Below are 6,000 nucleotides of genomic sequence, written 5' to 3'. Positions count from 1 at the left end.
AGGTACTGTCAGAACCTCTTAGGAGATAGCTATATTTAGACTGGCTTGCCCTTCTTTCAGTCCCTGCTAGACGGGTTTTTAAAAAAGTTTTATTCATTTATTTGTGTATGTGGTATATTTGTGTATGGGAGTGTGTGTCCATGTGTGTGTGGGTGTATTCATGGGGAGGAGGGTGGTGTATTCATGTGTGTGCATCTGTAGTGTATTTGTGTGTATGTGTGTGTGTGTGTGTGTGTGTGTGTGCGCGCGTGCCTGCCTGTATGTTCATATGTGGAGGCCAGAGTTTTGTCAGGTGTCTCTCTGGCTTTCCACCTAGTTTTTTTAGACAGTCTCTCACTACACCCAAAGCTTGCTGATGTGGCTAGGCTGGCTAAGCAGCAAGACCCCAGAATCTGCCTGCTTCTTCCTCTCTAATTAGTAGTAGAGTTATAAGTGTGTCGGGCTATATCCTTTGTCCTTGTCCTCACCATCGTCAGTGTCTTTCTGATCATAGTTCTCCTGGAGGTAGGACCTATATTGCATTCCTGTGGGATGGGATCAAGCATTTCTCATCTGCTCACTGGCCACCTGTGTCTCTGCAGAACTGCTCCATCATTGGGCTAGACTAATCAATGGGAGCAGGACTATGTACAGCCAATGGTACATACCTAAGGTCAAGATGGGCCTTTTCCCTATTCTAGATACAAAGAGAACTCAAAAGGGACCGAAGGCCTCGATGTAAAAGCCAATACTGTGAAACTCTTAGGCCTTGGGATATAGGTCAGTGGTAGCATGTTTGTCTGTTGTGCTCGTGGCCATGGGTTCCATCACCAACACTATCAAAATTAACTTGCTCAAAGTCAAAAGGAAAATTTAAAAAGTGAGACAGTCTGACCCAGGATTCTTTTGGATGAAGGTGTAGAACTCTCAGCTCCTCCAGTGCTACCCTGCCTGGATGCTGCCGTGCTCCCGGCCATAACGACAACAGACTGGAACTCGGAACCCGTAAGTCAGCCCCCTCTAAATGTTTTCACTTATGAGAGTTGGCTTGGTCATGGTGTCTCTTCACAGCAATAGAAACCCTAACTAAGACAAGGAGGGAGGAGGCTGAGGAGTTCTGGGCCACCCTTGGCTACATCGTGCATTTGTTACTGTCTGGAGGTCCAGCTTGGGTTTGTTTTCTCTGCCAGTGGAGGAATTAAAAGGCAGAAAAAGACTAAAGCACAACAGACAGAATTAGCCAGGAAAGAAAGCTTTTATTAAAGCTAAAGAAATCTATGCATCCACAGTAAGCACTAGAGAGAATGCCCCTCTACAAAGTAGAGGGGTGCTTGGGGGCCTGAAAATGCAGTATCTCCTCCAGGGCTGGAATTTTAAGGATCTTTGAGGGATTTCTCCTCACATAATTTAGGGTTGGTTGGTTTGAATCAAGACAAGGTGGCTGATAGGTTTACAAACCTGGTGTCAACATGACCTGATCCGGCCTTGAACTTGTCTGGCTGGTCTATCAGCAGGGCAAGAGGGGAGGCTGGAGTGTGTGCTGGTATTGGTGGGAGCAAAAGCCTGCTAAGCCTTTGTTTTCAGCTGTCAGGCTTTTGTCTTTGGTCGGGAGGTCGAGGAAGAAGCCAGCCATCTTGGGAGTTCAGCGTCGTTATTACCTAACCATGCCCTACCCTGCCCCCATCTGTCTGTCTGTCAGGGAATCTGTCCAACTCCTAGATGATCAAATTCAACATTAGCCTGAATTGCATAAAGTCCTGTGTCAAAAAACCCAAACAACAAAATATGGAAAATAAGTAAATCTCAACATGCTATGTGAAATAAAACCATAGGCATGCGTGTGTGTGCACGTGCACACACACACACACACACACACATACACACACACACACACAGTTTTGTGTTGTGGAGCATGAAGAAAGGAAGGCTTTTTGTTGTGGTTTTTTTTTTTTTTTTTTTGGTTTTTGGAGACAGGGTTTCTCTGTATAGCCCTGGCTGTCCTGGAACTCACTCTGTAGACCAGGCTGGCCTCAAACTCAGAAATCAGCCCGCCTCTGCCTCCCAAGTGCTGGGATTAAAGGCGTGCGCCGCCACCACCCGGCAGAAAGGAAGACTTTTCATGCAGACACACCATCAGCTCTTTTCCAGGATGAACAAGTTCTTGAGACTGGCTGCACAGCAGGATATAGGTGTTCACACAATTCAACTGTTCACTTAAGAAAGTGAAGGTGGTGGCACATGCCTTTAATCCCAGCATTTGGGAGGCAGAGGCAGGAGGATTTCTGAGTTCCAGGCTAGCCTGGTCTACAGAGTGAGTTCCAGGACAGCCAGGGCTACACAGAGAAACCCTGTCTTGAAAAACCAAAAAAAAAAAAAAAAAGTGAAGGTGGGATTGGAGAGATGTGCACCAGTAAGAGTGCTTGCTGCTCTTGTAGAGGACCTGAGTGCTGTTCCCAGCACCCATGCTTGGCAACTCATGACCACGGGTAACTCCAGTTCCAGGAGATCTGTTGACCTTTTTAACCTTCATAAGCACCTGTACACACATGTGCATACACACAGACAGAGATACAGATACACAGAGACATCAATAAGAATAAAATCAATCTTAAAAAAAAAAAAAAAGCTAAAACAGAGCCAGGCATGTTGGCATCTTCCCGTAGTCCCAGAGCTCAGGCATGAGGTGTGTTAGACACACAAGGTCAGGAAGCCAAAGTCAGCCTTGGTTACATAGTAAGTTTGAGCCCAATCTAGGTTATATGAATATTTTTTTTAAAAAAAAATCATATGGTATATATTTTCTTTTAATTTAAGGGGCTGAAAAGATGGCTCAGTGGTTAGGAGCACTTGCTGCTCTTTCAGAGTACTAGAGTTGGGCTCCTAGCACCCACATCCAGTGGATCAGGGCAATAAAAGAAAATCAATTTTTTGAGGCAGCATCTTACTATATTTCCCAGGCTAGCCTGGAACTCTGTGTAGACCAGACGGACCTCAGATTTACAGGGCACTTCCTGCCTATGCCTCTCAAGTACTGGGATTAAAGATATGTATCACAATGGCTAGTTAAATAAAATATTTTTAATCAAAATGGTAATCACAATGGAAAATCTAATAGCAATGGGAAAAAGACTCCTAGTCTTTTCTACAGGTTTACAAACGGCCAACGAACACATCAAAAGACCCCAGGGCAATGCCACGAAACCACAATACCTTTCCACTTCTTACTCACCTAGACGGCTACTCTTAACAACAAAGTAATATCCAAAAACTAGTTAAGTGTTGCCAAGGATCTGAGTCAGAAACCTTGCCAATTGCTGTGGGCATCTGAAACTTTGTAGCAGGAAAGGACAAGGCAACTCCTCTAAGAGAGTAGATACAAAATTACCATAGGAGTTGCTGAGCCCGCATTTAGATATAGACACCAAAGGAAGGACAAGTGGGGCTTTACAACCACTTGCACACCAATGTTCATAGTGGTGATTCATAAAAAAGTCAACACACATGTAAACACATAGTTTAGGTTGAATTGGGACGTGGTGGGGGAGTAAAAGTGCTTGCTCTGCAAGCATGAGATTCTGCGTTCAAATCCCCAGCACCCATGTAAAAGGCAGTAAAAGTAAATGTAAAAGGTAATGTAAATGTAAAAAAAAAAAAAAGTAAAAAAATGTAAAAAGTAAAAGTAAATGTAAAAAGTAAATGTAAAAGGTAGTAGATGTCTCTGTTCTCAACCTTGGGGGATGGACTTAGGTAGATCCTGAAAGCTTGTCTTCCATCCTACCCAAAACCAGTGAGCTTCTGGTTCTCTGAGAACCCCTGTCTCAGGGAAGAAAGTGCGGAGTGAAGCAGAACCACTCACAAGGCCCTGCTCCAGCCTCTGTATCCACATGTACAGATGTGCAGACTTACAGGCATGTAACACACACAGAGGACGAAGGGGTGCACTGAATGGGTAAATGAGGGGCTGGGAAGATTGCTCAGTGGATAGAGAGTACTTGACTCCCACCAACTAACTTTTAAATGTTTTTGTTGTTGTTTTCAGATAAAAACCAATGTAGTTCAGGATGCCCTCAAGGTCACAGCAAGTTTCCTTTACCAGCCTCACCCCTTGAGTCCTGGGGTTCCAGGTAAGCCACCATACTTGACATAATCGTCTCTGAACAATGGCATCTCGCTACATTGCCCAGGCTGCCCTACAACTCCTGGGCTCCAGCAAGTCTCCTGCCTCAGCCTTCTGGGTAGCTGAGACAACAGACATGCTTCCCTGTGCCTCCTCCCTCACCATCACTTGGTGATGCCTGTGAAGCTCTGGAGTTCTAGTTTTCAGTCAGTATGGGTTACATGGTTTTGGTTGTTCATGTAACAGGTTTTGCAAGGAACCGTGTCTGTCAAGGATGTAAGGGTTCAGCTGGGCGGTTGTAGCGCACGCCTTTAATCCCAGCACTTGGGAGGCAAAGGCAGGCGGATTTCTGAGTTCGATGCCAGCCTGGTCTACAGAGTGAGTTCCAGGACAGCCAGAGCTATACAGAGAAACCCTGTTTCAAAAAACCAAAAAAAAAAAAAAAGGATGTAGGGGTTCTCCTGTCTCCTGATCTCTGCATCATTTTAGCACCTTGTTTAGGCGTAGTTGAATTTTGAACTCTTAATTCTACTTCACTGACCTGCATGTCTAACTGTGCACCAGTATGATGCCCTCTTGAATTCTGTCCCATTTATGTTTTAAAATCAAATACAGAATCTTCCACTGTCTTGCTTGTTTTTTGAGACAGAATCAGTTTGTAGTCCAGATTGGCCTTGAACTTCTGTCTCTCTTTCCTGAGTATCTGGGATCATAGACTCTAAAATAAATAATTATTTTTCAACATTGCTTTTGCTAAACTGGAGCCCTTGAAATGTGTGTGGTGGGGGTAGGGGGATGCATTTACCAATGTGTGCACAAGTGAAAGCCAAAGGGCACCAGATGTCTACTGCTGTCATTCCACTTTGGTACCAGCTGGTCTGGAAGTCACTCTGTAGACCAGCCTGGCCTTAAACTCAGAAGTCTGCCTGTGCTGGGAGCATATCACTACATTCCATCTGATTTGTTGTACCTGGAGCTAGACCGGATGGGCAGCAAGGCTCTGAGATCTTGCTGTCTCTGTCTCTCCAGCTCTGGGGTCATGCCTTGGTGTGCACTGCCACACCAGGCCTTTTATGTTAATTCTAAAGAGCTGAACTCAGATCCTCAGACTTGCGTAGCTAGCTAGCACTTTATCCATTGAGCCAACTCAGCAGTTTGTGGATATGTAATCCAGCTTGTGAAATTTGCTAAAGCAGCCAGCAGGGAGAAAGACAGGATGGCACTCAGTTTGTAATCAGGGAGGTCAGGGAGTATTTTGCCTTTTTATTTTTGGTCTTTTTTATTGTTTGAGGAGTGTCATCCTCTCCATGACATTGCCTCTGGCCATTGATGGGGATCGGTTTAGCTTTATTTGTCTCTCTCCCCGCCCCCCTCCAAAAAAAATGTATGGCTCGTTTTTCAGAACAAAGTTTCCACCAATCAGGCTGTTCCTAGGTGCATTTTCCTTCTCAGTGCACAGCGCTGTTTTCTTCTGGACTATTGGTGTATAGAAACATGATGCACCCATCTCACTGACACAGACTTGGCTGTCCTGGGGCTCAGAGACCTGCCTGCCTTTGCCTTGAGTGCTGGGAATAAAGGTGTGGGCCACCATGCCAGCTGGATTTCTTTTATTTTTTTTTAAGACTTTATTTGTTTTATATATGATGAGTACACTATAGCTGTCCTCAGACACACCAGAAGGGGGAATCAGATCCCATTACAGATGATTGTGAGCCACCATGTGGGTGCTGAGAATTGAACTCAGGACCTCTGGAAGAATAATCAGTGTTCTTGACCACTGAGCCATCTCTACAGTCCCCAGCTGGACTTCTTAACAATTAATTAAAGTTATTTCTTAGAGCCTCTTTTATTTCTGGAGCTATTGTACTGGCTTCTTAGCCATATTTTATTTTTAAATTTGT

This window comes from Mastomys coucha, unplaced genomic scaffold (genome assembly GCF_008632895.1).
Source record: "Mastomys coucha isolate ucsf_1 unplaced genomic scaffold, UCSF_Mcou_1 pScaffold15, whole genome shotgun sequence".
Taxonomy (NCBI): domain Eukaryota; kingdom Metazoa; phylum Chordata; class Mammalia; order Rodentia; family Muridae; genus Mastomys; species Mastomys coucha.
The sequence above is the reverse complement of the archived record's forward strand: the minus strand, read 5'-3'. Positions refer to the sequence as shown.